The 13,790-nt window shown below is 39.8% G+C and overlaps 1 long non-coding RNA gene across 5 annotated transcripts in view; it reads left to right on the top strand.

The window, feature by feature from the left end:
• Positions 1–13,790, top strand: part of LOC134522333 (uncharacterized) — a 42,836-nt gene that overhangs the window by 17,324 nt on the left and 11,722 nt on the right. The gene's annotated exons all lie outside the window — the stretch shown is intronic.

Below are 13,790 nucleotides of genomic sequence, written 5' to 3'. Positions count from 1 at the left end.
AACTCTTTCAGTGAGTTTTAGCGATATTTGCTGATAGAGGAAGAATCTTGAGAGTCAGAGATAATGAGATCTGATGTGGACTCGAGGAAAATTTACATAGTCTTCGTCCTTTCTGTCCTAGTTCTTTTCCAATAGTGTCTTCATGCCACTTACCTCTACACTCTACTTTCCTTCTCTAAGCTCCCAGGTCATTCTCTGAATCTGTCATTTCCACAGCAATTCATCACAATCTCTAGTTAGCCTTTTCTGAACTCATCCCTTCCATTCCTCCCTCTCCATCTCGATGTGAATCTACCATGTTTTCAGTCTTAGCATATCTCCATCAGGATCCTTGTTCTAGTCTCAACTACCTTCCTGCCTTCTTTTGTTCCTTCTGTATCCTTCTGTATTTTCACCATTATGTTTCCCTCCTCATTTTCTTCAGCGCCAGGATTCATAATACCTGGTAGGCAAAAATGGACAGGTATTGGTGATCCTGTACGTACAGCTGAACCGCTCCAAATTTTTGTCTCGTGTCATAGCAACTGCTGTAAGCTTCAGTTGCAGGAAAAGTCCAGTTCCGTTTCTGCAGATCCAGGACAGACCTTAACTGCTTAAAGAGAATAATGAATATTCAATCTGGTTAACAGAGGTGCAGACAGGAGATGGTGCATACTGATTTCATCTTCAGCTGTCAAACTCTAGTGAATCTTTAGAAAACCACAGTTTATATAGACTCAGTAAAGAGTCGTAACTTGGCCAGATTTAGTAATATTTTCATAGGAATGGGAAAATACGTCCCTGATAGGAGGGCAGTGTACTGCCAATTTAAAATCTCTGCTGTAGCTTATGAAGGCATTGGAGCTTTTCAAAAGAGCTAAGCAACACATACTTTTCCCTAATTTCATTACCTGAATTGGCTTGATTTTGTTCCCTAAAACTTTCCAAACATGTTAAAGCTGCAGCAGATACCCAGTCTGGAAAATATATCAAAGCTGGAAGTTTTACACGGTTGGTCTGCCTATACAAATAGTGTTGTATAACTGGGACGCCAATAAGAATGTGGAAAAGGCCAGACTATTTACTCAGTAGCTGGCTTGAGTTGGGCTTGAAGACATATAGGGTTTTCAGGATTTTTTTCCTTATCATTACAAAGAAAAAAATTGAAATACTGTGTAACTGTGTATTCCTGCTTGCAGACATCTTGGAATTATAATATTCGTGAACAAAAGAGGAAAAATAAATAGGGAATGCTGTAGCTTCCTACTGTACAGATCTTATCCCTCCCTCCCATCCTTTCCCCCCAAAATAGTACCTCTAGAAAGCATGGTAAGAGAGGTAACGAGGATGAGCACAGATAAGGAAAAGTTCTCTCACAGGAATTTCTAAACAGACAAAGATTCAGCCTGAGGGAGGACAGGACAGCACAGGATAGAGATTCATGAAGTCATTCTGTATGTGCAGCAGGTGAATAGAGAATGATTATTCACTCCCTCCCATAACTCAAGAACCAGGGACATCCAATGAAATGATCAGCAAGCAGGTTCACAATACAAAAGGGGAGGTACTTAACTTTACACAATGTATTAATATGCCAGAGAATTTATGTCCACAGGATGTTATATATCCCCAAAGCAATCAGACAAATTCATGGGGAAAAAAAAATCCAGCAATGGGTATTAAACAAAATATCCATCCTTCAGCCACAAATTCTTGAAGACTGGGGAGTAAGCTTGTGTTTTTGCCCTTTAAACCTTTCCCTAGGCAACCCCTTCAACTGGTCACCACTTAAGAGGGATTATTTGGCTGCATGGACCTTTGAATAATGCAGTGCAACTACTTGTTAATAATTTTTACACCATGGTTCTCACTGTAAATTCTGGCTCCATTCTGCTCTGTGCTGGTAAGGGACTACTTCTAGTAGAAGTATACAGGAAAGGATTGAATTATTTAAGGACATAAATGGAGTTTGAATTTCTGCAGCAACTTTCCTTTTGGTTTGACTGTTGTCTGAAACCTAATAAGATCCGTGCCAACTACCCAAGTTTCTGTACTCTCTCCAAATCTGTTTCTTTCTAGTTGTCCACCCCTTTTCCCCTCTTATGTAGGATATCATTGCAGAGATGCCCTTTTGGCATCTTTTGCCATTTGAAAATTAGAACTGTTCTGACCATTTTTGTAGGTGAGTTTAACTTGTTCTGAAATGATAGTAACTGATGTGTCTCTCTCCATAGTCTGATCAGACTGGGTAAAAAAAGTTTGAGTTCCCCTCTCTCTGAGTAGAGTGGAGTATGTCCATCTATATGTATTTCAACTGTTTTTTCCTCTTCTAATTAAACATGCATGCTATTTTAAATGTAAGGAAAATCTCATTCTCATTGTTTTGTAATTATGTTTCAAAGTGCAGCTAAATTCTGTAATGTTTGTCTTTTTTATTTTTGTCTGTGTTTTTTGGGTATTCAGAAAGTTATTTCGGACAGACTCCAGCGCATAATGACACAGGGAAAGGTGTCTAATCTGTGGGAGAAAAATGAGTAATCAGAATTCACTTTTTGTGTTCGGAATATCCAGGTTGGTCTGAAAAGAAATGACCTTATACTAAATATAAATTACAAATATGACGGTGTAAGTCTGACAGGTTATAAGAATATAACACCTCCTGAGGGAACAGAACAGAGGAAATAACTTTCTCTTGTGAAGTTTGCGGCTCTGTGGAAGAAAAGCTTTTCTTCTGTAAAGCTTGAACTGTGATTTCAAATCTTTTATCCGAAGACGTTATCTGTGCCCTGGCTGACTGGGGTTCAGCAATCTTAGAGAAAGGACAGGAAATCTATTGTAGAAAACTTCAGCATGTAGAGTTTAAAAAAAACCCGACTAGTATCTTTTCCAATGGAAGAAAACTGAATGTCACCAACTCTTGCTGTTTTGTCATGCATCTTGTGATATCTGTCATTTTCTTAAAGCCAGAAATTTTCTTTCAATGTCATTGACTGAGAATCTTGACGAATATTTACTTTTAGAGTAAGTTTTAACGCTCGTATAGTTGCAGGGAAAGGCTTATAAAATCATAACCTCCAAAAAATCTCATGCTGATGGTATCAAGAAAAAGGTGCATGTTTGTTAGATTTATCTCTTTTTTTGGAGGCTTTTTATTGTCTTTCTTTCTACTAATATTATAATCTCTAGACAGCAGCTGCTTATCTGACGTGAGGTTTGCTATCTTGTCTTTGCTAAGGTGCTGGCTAATGGTTTTTCCTGACACCTGGGGTGAATTCTGACAAATTGAACTGGGAAATTGATAACGGGATATGAAGCATTCTGTGTGCTACTTTATTAGTTCATCTGAGCTCAGTAATGAGCAAAAGTTACTGATGAGTTACACTGACTAAAGTATCTAGGAAAGAGACATGGACTTAACAGGGGTTTTTTTCTGTGGTTACCAGTGTAAGGTGTGGAAGTGGACATGGACTTCTGGCTGCAGTCTCCATAGTAGTAGTAGATTCATTCTCTGAGAGAAGGAAGCTCAGGAGGACTAAGGAGCTACGTAGAGTTAAGGTTTTGCTTAATGTAGAAGACAGCTAGCTGGGTTTGAATTTTCATAAATAAATCTTATACAAAAATATATCACTGGAAGAAGAAATGTTTCCTATATTGAGATTTTGCATTTGTTTAACTTTTGCAGATGGTCCTTCAAATGTAACTTGATGTCGGTTTCAGCTTCGCTGTTTTCTATACATTACCAATTTCTTTTCTTGAAGACTCCAAAGCAGCACATATTGGGATTTCTGTTACTGTCTTTGCCAGTGACAATGTGTGATCACATATATGTCATGCTACTTCTTTATGTCCTAATTTACCTCACAAGATAATGTTTAGTGTTTCCAAAATGCTATGAGATTTTTCTGACAGCCTTGAAGAAAAATATTTGTTAAATTATTACTAAAACATACCAGATGGGAAAGATGTGAAGAGACAAAATAGAGCAGAGTATTTCAAAACTGAGGGTGTACTATGTTCATATTTAAAACTCATTAATTTTCAAGTGTTGAATACTACCAGCCATCTTTTTAGTATTGGAGAAAATAAAAACAACCTGACACATACTTAAATACGTAATGTTAAGAACTTTAGGTTCAGCTTATTTTACTTGCAGCTATGCTTGAAGTTCATCCAGTTCCGTTCTGATTTGGACTGATTCATTAACTGGTTTGGGAGCCCCAGAGAAGTCCCACTGGTTCTGTGTTGGGAAAGATAACAGTTCAAAATGGAAAGATTCAAGGGAGGAGATGCAGCAAGCCCAGAAGTCAAGATTTCAGCTACCCGTGGCTTTATCCCTCTTTCGCCTGCTTCTTTGAGGGAGCCTACACAATTCTTGAAGTTAAGCAAGAATTTCTTGCTAGTTTGCCGAGTCTGGCATAGAGTGGAAGAGCTTGAGAGAGGCTGCAGTGCTGTGCTTGGACATCAAGCGGGACCGATTTGGAGGAGCAGATTGAGAGTGCTGGGGCTTGAACACTGCAGGCAGGAGTAGGAATGTACACGTGCAGGCACCCCTGTATTGAGAGCATTAGGGAAGGCTGGGGGAGAAGTGGGAGCCTGGCTGGTGGGGTGCAGCAGGCAGTTTTCAAGTGTGCAGGAACAGAAGTCAAAGTACAAAATACTGCCTGTTCCCACTTGAACCGATTTTGTTTGAATGCCCCTACAGCAGTTGTGAAAAAGCCTTTACACTACAGATGTCATTGTTGGACTGTCCAAAGCAGGACAGCAGAGTGGCACATAAATAAGGATTTGTGTTCTGAGTTACATATATAGTGATGGGGAGAAACTGTAGTGTAGTTGCTGCTCTGCAGAGAGCAGTTGGTGCAAAGGGTCTCTTGTACTAAATAGATGCCACTTAGGGGAGACATCAGCTTTTAATCGAGCCATCATGCTGAAATGGTAGCGGAAAAAAAATATATCTAGCTTATGTGCAACAAAGAAGTTAAAATAACAATTCCGATTCTTTTTTTTAATCAGTGCTAAGATTGGCTTCTGACTTCCTGTTCCCTGATGGGAAGGGATTAGGCCCTTTATGTTTTGAAAGAGACCGAGCCAATTCCTGTTGCAAAATTCCAGTATTGAAATCAAATGAATGAATAAAAACAGTTAGGAAAGACTTGATTTGTCAGAAAGCCACCTTCATTAGTGCTCTCATCTCTTTTCTATCACAGAAATTGTTTTTAAGCTATAATTGCGTTTCACTGACAAAAGCTTCTGGCTACATATGTAAAGATTTGTGAAATACTGCCTTTCTGTAAGCTGGTATAATCTGTGCCAGAAAATAGAAACCCAGCCTCTGCGTGTAGAGAGCTCCTCCTCCAGAGTGCAGTTTCAGTGGCTCTATTGGTTAGTATTGTTGAGCTTTAAATATATTCTGCAGTACAGGGTTTACTAGGCTTTGATGCTTGCTCTTGAAAGGCAAGAAAAAAATCTTCTCTTAGAAATGTTTTACATAACATTGCTCTGTGCAGAGTTTAAGTGAATTAGTTACAGAAAAGATTTTAGCTGGCGCCAGTGAAATAATTGGTAAATGTCTCTTCACCCTCCCCTTTTCTCATGTTCCTGTTGGCTGTTCCTGTAAGGAATGCAGCAAGCAGTGGCTCCTGCTCGCACTATTGATTTAAGCATTTGCATGTTATACATTGCAGTTCTGCGCTGGCCTGTCTTCTGGGCAATATAGGATGTCTTCGGTTGTATCAGATTTTCTGTTTCTACTTGCATTTCTGTCTCCCATATGAGGCTCTGTGCCCTTATATCCATTGTCAAACAGGATTGTGTGCACTCATCGTTACAAAACAATGCGTGTAAAATACTTAACGCTTCACAATCCCCGTGGTTCAGGGTTCCTATTCATAAACCTGTGCTGCCGTCGATTCTTAAGAAACAAAAGCAATAAAATAATAAAAGCTAAAACTTGGCTGCTGTGTCTCTGGCATGAATGCCCCAGGGCCAGCAGAGGAGCACGTTGTGAAGGGTGCTGTTAGGTCCATTTCTTAGCAGAATTGTCTGGATTTTTCTCACAACATCCCTGTTTCTTTGTTACAGGTGTGCCATTTACACATCTGGTGTTAAGCAAAATTAACCACATTTTCCAAAATGTTAGAATTCTCTTACTAAAAAAGGATGACTGTTTTCCTTGTTTCAGGGTTTCTTTTGGTTATACTGGTTTTCTCAGTTTATGCTCTACCAGCTACATCTTAAATTCTAGCTGAGCTGCAGAAGCGTACTGCAGGTTAGATGATGTTAGGGTTGAACATTTCAAATGCGTTGTAATACATTGAGAAATTACGTTCTTGCTAGCCATAGTTGTGGTGAGCTCGTTGGGAACTTTGTTCTACCATATTTCTGTGGATTATTGTCTCCACAGCATGGTATGCTCCACCACTTATTTCTGTAACCATGTAATATATACTTTTGTAATGGTGTCTCATCAGAGGAATGTCTGTAGAAATTGTGGTCTCAGTGTGACAAAAGCAAAAATGTCTTTGTTTATTTTGTTCCTATTTTTAATTCTGCACCAAAAAAAAGTTGCCCTTTAAAGTGATTTTATGTTTACGAACATTTTACTTTATTATTTTTTTTTTCATAATTTATAGTGGGGGTTGGATGGCTTAACTGAGATCAGGGTGCTAAATCTTGAAGCAGGTGGTTGACGGCAGTTCCAGGCACAAACTGCTTTCTGGGTAAACACACCAGACAAATGGGCAAAAGGAAAGACACGCACCATCTTGCTGACGGGAATTGGAGGCATAGAGAAAAAAAATTACTTTATTATGGTTGTACCATAAATCTACAGTATGGCCTGGCACTGCATTGAAGCATCCACAGAACCTTGGAGTAGAAGACTCTCTTTGGATGAAACTTCTTTGCTGAACTATTGTAGCACTTCTGCTTTCCACCTGAAGTCCTTTTCTAAAGGATTAAAAAAGAACAGGTGAACAGAGGATCCATAACTGGATAAACTGGTACAAGACCCAAGAAGATACTATGAGCTAGTAAAAGGTTTAAATAGAAAAATTCTCACTCCAGATATTTCACACAGAGTAATCTCTATGTTAAAATTTGGATGAAGTTGGCATGAGGGAGTTTTGGAAAGGAATTTTTATTCTGATTTGGCTTTTATAATATGGAATGCGTTATAGCTTGTGGATTTTCACAGTATCCTAAAGTGATACTTAAAGAGGAGCAACTCTCATATAAATCACCCTTATTGTAAATCAGGTTGACTTTTTCTGGAAGTACATTTATAGATTAAGATGAATGAAATATGAAGGCTGTCTGGGAAATAAAGATCTTGACCCTGTATAAATACTATCAAATAAAGTTAACCATAGGTATTTGTATAGCTATCAACTCTCATGCAAAGTGATCCACAAAATAGTGTTGTTTGTGAAATTAGTCTGAATCTTAGCTTTCACTAAAGTACTTGAGATAATCTGTGTACGAGGTGAGAGGTGAAGTGAAGAGTCAGATACTGTAGAAACTTTTTCTTCTCTCCCTTTCGACAAGTGACTGTGGTGCTGCTAAAGGCCACATGGCTGTTACTAAACTGCTTGTTCTCCTCCAAAATGCCCTGGGTAAGGTAGGTCAGTCAGAAGGTGTTATGATTTTTACACAGGCGCACTCTGACAAATGTGCATTCTGCTTTCTTGCCCCAAATAAAGCCGGAGTCTTATTCTCGCCCTGTGGCACTGTCTGCCCATGGAGATTATTGCCGCCCTCCCCGGCTGCACACAGGTGGCAGTTAACTCCCCCCTTCCTCTCTTCTTTCCTCCATCTCCTTGTGCTGCCACATAGATGTTCCTACTTGGGACACTCATCACTTTTTAAAAGTGTTTTGTCAATTCATTTCCAGTGCCTCTGACTTTTCCATGTGAGACTGTTACGTATGGAAGTCTCCTGGGGCATTCTACTGCCCTTCTCCATGACTCATTTTCCTGATGACTGCTCATCTTGGTCGTTGTTCATACTTCCTCCACTTGGATTTTGTTTGGGACCTTTATTTAAAGAGTTGCGTGTCATCTAGGAGCATGTGTAGCTGTTAAATGCATTTAGAATAAATACCCGTATTACGAGGCAATAATGAGGAAAAAGGAATAACTAGGAGTCCAATAGGTGAAGTGGGTGCCAAGCCTGTGTGAAGAAGACGGCAGTGTCTGGATCTTTTGTTGATATGTTGAAGTAAAGTGAAACCAAAGTTTCATTTTCTTACATATGTTGAATTATTAACTGAGGCAGTTTAGCCACCACTTCTGCAGTGGGGAGGGACACCAGACAAGAGGCAGAGAAGCCTAACTGGGGTTGAAAATCACTGCAGCTCTCTTAATGCAAGCTGTTCTCTCTTTGAGCTTTCCATTTAATGTCTGAAGTCTGCCACATTAATTCTTGAAGTAGCTCTTAAATGGGTACCTGTAAAAGGGGTAATCTTGGTCCAATATACTTTTGAAAATAGGAACTTGAATGTTGTAACAGGAGAGACGCATATCTTTGTTTCCTAGCATCGAAACTGTCTCAAGTAAATAAGCAATTTCACAGTAGTCGTCAAAATTATTAAAGATGTTAATGATATCTGTGCAACTTTTTTTAGTACAGAGAAAGCTACTCACAAAATGAATTCAAATCTCAGGAAAAGGGCAGTAAGGAAGGAACTGAGGACACTAATACTTAAACATATGGGTTTCATTAATGTGAGAATGAGTTAAGTGTTGGAAATGCTCAGTGAATTCAAGAAACACCTGGGCTCCTTTGTGGAGACAAAGATCTGGTGAAAGATCTGGGGTGGAAGTAAAAAGGCATGAGTTTTAAGTATGAAGGATCTGGGACCAGATGAGGGTTTTTTCACTATAAAGAATGCCTTGTGTTCAAGTATTTGTGGCATGAATATATCCTGTTAGTGTCCTTTTTCAGTTGTGTGCGACATAGGCTGACATTTTTTTTACACACATGCTATTTTAATTGTTTTTTTTTTTTTTTTTTTTTTTACTGTTTCTAGTCAATGGGAATAGGACCCCAGCAGCTAATAAAGTTTTGCCAAAATCAGATCACGGTAGGTAACATTGGGAGTACACCCAAAGAAAGGCATCATCCAGACAAATTGCACCATGCTGTAGTTTTATGAAGGCAAAATAGTTCTGTGGACTAGTAATAGGAAATGGCTGAGAGACCTTTAGCCAGAAGTCACAATTTCAAGTTTCATGCACTGACTTTATCATTACAACTGGGGCATATATTGGAGCCAGTGTTCGTGCACCGTTGCTGTGCAGTGACTTTTGTGAAAAGGTTTTGTCCAGCTTCCAGTGGGTAGGTTTCCACTTCACGCACCATCACTGGATGTGCTCCTCTCCCTGACAGCTTCTGTAAAGAATCTTCCTTTAGAATTTGCCCATCTAGATCAGGACCTGCTGATCTAGATGGGTATCTGACATACTAATGGTAGGTGTCACGCACCAAAGTGGTCCATCAGATGCTTTCTTTATAAGCACCCATGTAAAACATGACACTTGGTAAAAGGCACAAATGAAGATCTTGCAAATTTTTTTCTTTTTTTTTTTTTCTTGGCAACAGCTAAGCAGAACTTCATGGCACATAACTTCAGAAATATTTATTCCTCGGTGACCTGGTGGCCACAGCAAATTCCTTTTCACTTGCATTACTGAAATGCTTGTGTGTTCTTTAAGATTATTACTAGAAGCACACTGAATATCAGATGAAATACCATTTTGGCCAAAACTAAAACAAAGTTTATCATCGTGTCTTGTCATCCTCTAAGTCACAGGCCTAAGTTTTTGGGACAAAATGTTGATCACCTTTAGTATTCAAGGGGGTAAGAAGTTAGGAGTTTTTTTTTTTTCTTTTAAAGCTAATTTTTGTAAAAAAAAAAAAAGTTTAAAAATGGCGCGTTTAGCAAGGTGGAGAAATGTTCCATCTGCTGGTATCCATCCCTTCCTGGCTGGGCCATTTTCTCTGCCTGGCAGGCAGTTTTGTGGGTGATGTAATGGTGGTGTTGCAGGAAAGGTGCTTTGCTGTGCTGGAGCCTCTAGGAGCCGTAGCGACGAGCATTTCATTTCCAGAGGCTCCAAGACAAATGCGCACATGCAGGCACAGGCGCACACGCTGTGGTTCCCTTGCACGCTCCCTCTACCAGCATGTTCCCCTGCCCCCACCTCTCTTACAAAGTGTTTCTCCCTGAGGCAAATTTCTGGCTGTCTGGAGTACCAAACATGCACAGGCACTTTCTCTTTTCTTTAAGATTTCCTAATGTAGCTATTATAAGGCAGTAATAGCTAAAAAGGCTATTTTACATCCGTTCTTCTGTTTTTGGTAGAGAGACAGAGAGTGAGTATGTGTGCAAAAAAAAAATAATAAAAATAAGCCCATAGTCTGTGGCTAAGTGGGGCCAGGTTTCTCTTATTTCCTTCTTTTTTTTTTTTTTTTTTTTTTTTAAGTGTCTTTACTCAGCAGTCACATTTTTTTCTTGTGGTAAAAAATGCAACATGAGCAGATGGCAAGTATTAACACATGAAATGCAGTGCCTGCTTGGAGTTGATTTAACAGTGCTCTAGGTTTCTGGCACTGGCTTGCAGTTAGTTAAGTAGTGTTTACAAGTTAATGAATTTGTTCCACTTGGAATATTTGATGGTATGTGCTGAGGTTCGGTGGTAAAGGGATCCTTTAGGAGTAATCGAGGAAAGCATGAGGTTTCTAGACATTGAGCTTGTGTGTTTTTTTCCTTTGACTGATTTTAGCATTTTTGCCCTTAATATGAAACTGAGAAGAGAGGCAGAAGGAACAACAGCAGAGAGCAATACGCAGCCTTTTCTCTTACATTGTGATAATGCTTTGGGCATTGCAGTGGTACCTGAGAGCAGCTCCATATTTGAACTGCATGGTTTGCAGTTTAATGTCTATTGAATGTTCCTAAACCTTAGACAAGGATTTGAAAAACAAATAAAGTTTTATGTAGCAAATCAGGAAAAGTTTTCATATTTCTATGTGGTCTGCTTCTGTGCTTGCTTTGGAAGTACGAGTGCAAACTATTAAATAGGCTGCTATATATAAATTAGCCCACATTTGGCAGCAAAACTGCCTAGAATAGGGTGATCAAATTCAGTATATTTTCAGTTCATGCGTAAGACTTCTTACTACAACACCACATGCTATCTACCTAATAACATTTGAAACTAAGCCAGCTCCAAGAATTGTATTCATAGTAAGAAACAAATATTGGTTGCTGGTAATTGAGTATCACACACGCTTAGTATTTCACACAGCAAATTTCTCTCTGCACAGAATGCTCCGTTTGTCGAAACTGCCTAAACCTGCAAACCAGTATTCCTTGTCAGGCAACCTGTAAGCATGAGTGCACAGAAAGAGTTAACGTATTTTACTATTTGAGCAATTGGTGCCAAATTGTATGGTTTAAAGGCTTAGTTGATGTTTCTAGCGTTAGTTTTTGAGTTTTCTATAATTGCAGATTTCAGTTTTGTTAGGGCTTTTGTAAAATACATTACTCACTGGAGTAACAGTTTATTGAACAGGACTGAAGGTCAAGTTCCTGTTTGGAAAGGATAACGTACTTAGGTCACCTTTGACTCAAAATGTAAGGTCATAACTGCCGGATAAGACCAAACTAATTGCTCGGAATATGCATGAGTGTATCTTTAATACCTAAAAACTGACAGTGATCTACTGCATCCTTTAGGAAGGCTTCTCTCGCACGTGAACAGTGCTTAGTTAAGGAGCGTTAAGGTCAGTGCAGCTTGCTTGATCTGGAAGCCTGAGGTGGTGGGATTTTAACTGCCGGAGCGATGGGAGGGTCCCCCCAGTCTCGCCTGGATCCCGGAGTCCCCACACTCCTGCTGCGCGCGGTTCATACACAGGAATGAGACTTGTTAACCCATGCGTTTTATTGGGCTTTATGGATGTGTGACATCATTGGCAGCCAATCAGAAAGTGCTTTAGGGCAGAGTTTAAAAGCTATTTCATAATATATTTATATTCAGTGCAGATATTTTTGGGCTTCAGTAGCATTCATTTTGTCGCAGAGTCCATGTGTCAATATGGCTTGGGGGAAAAAAAAGGTGTGAGAATAGCATGTTTGCCCTTCTTTTTTGTAATTCAGCTGGGTGGCAAAATGCTATAGAAAGCGTAGCTGGTACGCTGCAAAACAGTTATTATGGAAACGATTTTCTTCCTCCAGCAGCATGAGCCAGTCTTGGGCGATGGTTGCGTGCTCCCTGCTAGGCTGCTCCTGCTTAAATAGCCAGACCCGCAAATATTTCCCGAGCTGCTCCGGTTTGCCAGGAACAAAAAGGCAAGACAGTCTGCAGAAAACGTCTGCGCACACGTGTGTGTGTGTGTGTGTGCGCCAACCAGAGTCACCCCGGCAGCTGGGGCTCACTCCTCCCGGCTGAGCTCGGTGTGGGAGCACTGGGATCCCCCCAGTTCTCCAGCAGCACCCGTGCCCTGGTGTGCAGGGCACCTCGCCTTGCCTTTGCGTAGTCACACTGCAGGCTGTTGTATTCTCTTGTCAGTTGACACAACTTTATGTATTGAAGGAGAACCATTCACTGATAGTGTCTCCTCCAGAAAACTCTGGTTAATCCATGCAAACCCCCCCACCATTCCTGCTTAACCCTTTAATTTCCAGAGTAGCAGGGCCATATGGAATTGTAAAACCAAACTATCATAATTTCCAGACCATAACAACAATTTTGGGTATCAATTGTTACTGAGACAAAACTGTATTTCTTTTTATAGAAAAAGAGAAATGGAAGTTTGTTTCAGTGGGACTATTATTGTTTTTATTTTTCATTTTGGGCTGTTTCTCCTCCCACTTAAGCACTGTGGCTGTGCTCATGTCAGGTTGCTAAAAGTTGCTATTCACATATGTTCCGTGACAGGCCTGCAAAGCATACAAGCGCAGTGCTGGTGTCAATAAATACAAAGTGATGCAAGTGAGCCTTACATGAATGGTATTGGTCTCTGAACTAGCATTTTTCACTAAATAAAGAGATCATGAAGTAATCACAGATGGCCTCATGAAGACTTTCAGCACGCAGGTCAGTAGCAGGCAAGAAAGAAAATTGAATGTTAGGAATTATTAGCAAAAGTGCAAGAAAGAAAATAAAAACTTGTGCCACACTGTAAAACTGTGGCTTCATCTTTAGTACTGACTGAGGTTCTGGTCCTGTTGCAGCACAACTAGAAAAGGCATCTAGAAACGGGGGTTTGGAACCACATCCCTTTGGGAAACAGCTGAGCAGACTGTAATTTTAGTCTTCTCTTTTCCACACTGAAGAAGAATCACTAGAGTTCTTTGAAATCTGAAATTGCGTGAGACAATAAGTAGAAATTATTGTCAAGAAATAGATTCAAAATGAACCAAAGGAGGGTTTTTTTATGCAATATACCAATGAAGTTTGGAACTCATTGTTGCAGTTGTAAACAAAAGATTTATGTGTGTTAAATTTGATCAGACAAAGTAATTTTGCAAAGTTACCTTTCTATTTCTAGGAACGCCTATGCTGCAAATTCCTTTAGGTTAGGGGAGTGTTCAAGGCAGGAACACTGCATACTTGCCCTGTTTTTATACTCTAAGCATCAGCTGTTGGTCTCAGCTGGAGACAAGTTACTAAGCTTTGATTTGACAGTGTAGGCACGCTGGCTATTCTTGTATTTGTGGACAGATTTCTTCTTGTACTACGTAGAACAGTATCACAGCCACTGACATATAAGCCAAACCTCATTGATCTTTGTTTCCTCCTGTATTACTC

The sequence above is a fragment of the Chroicocephalus ridibundus genome, chromosome 12 (assembly GCF_963924245.1).
Source record: "Chroicocephalus ridibundus chromosome 12, bChrRid1.1, whole genome shotgun sequence".
Classification (NCBI taxonomy): Eukaryota; Metazoa; Chordata; class Aves; order Charadriiformes; family Laridae; genus Chroicocephalus; species Chroicocephalus ridibundus.
The sequence above is the reverse complement of the archived record's forward strand: the minus strand, read 5'-3'. Positions and strand labels throughout refer to the sequence as shown.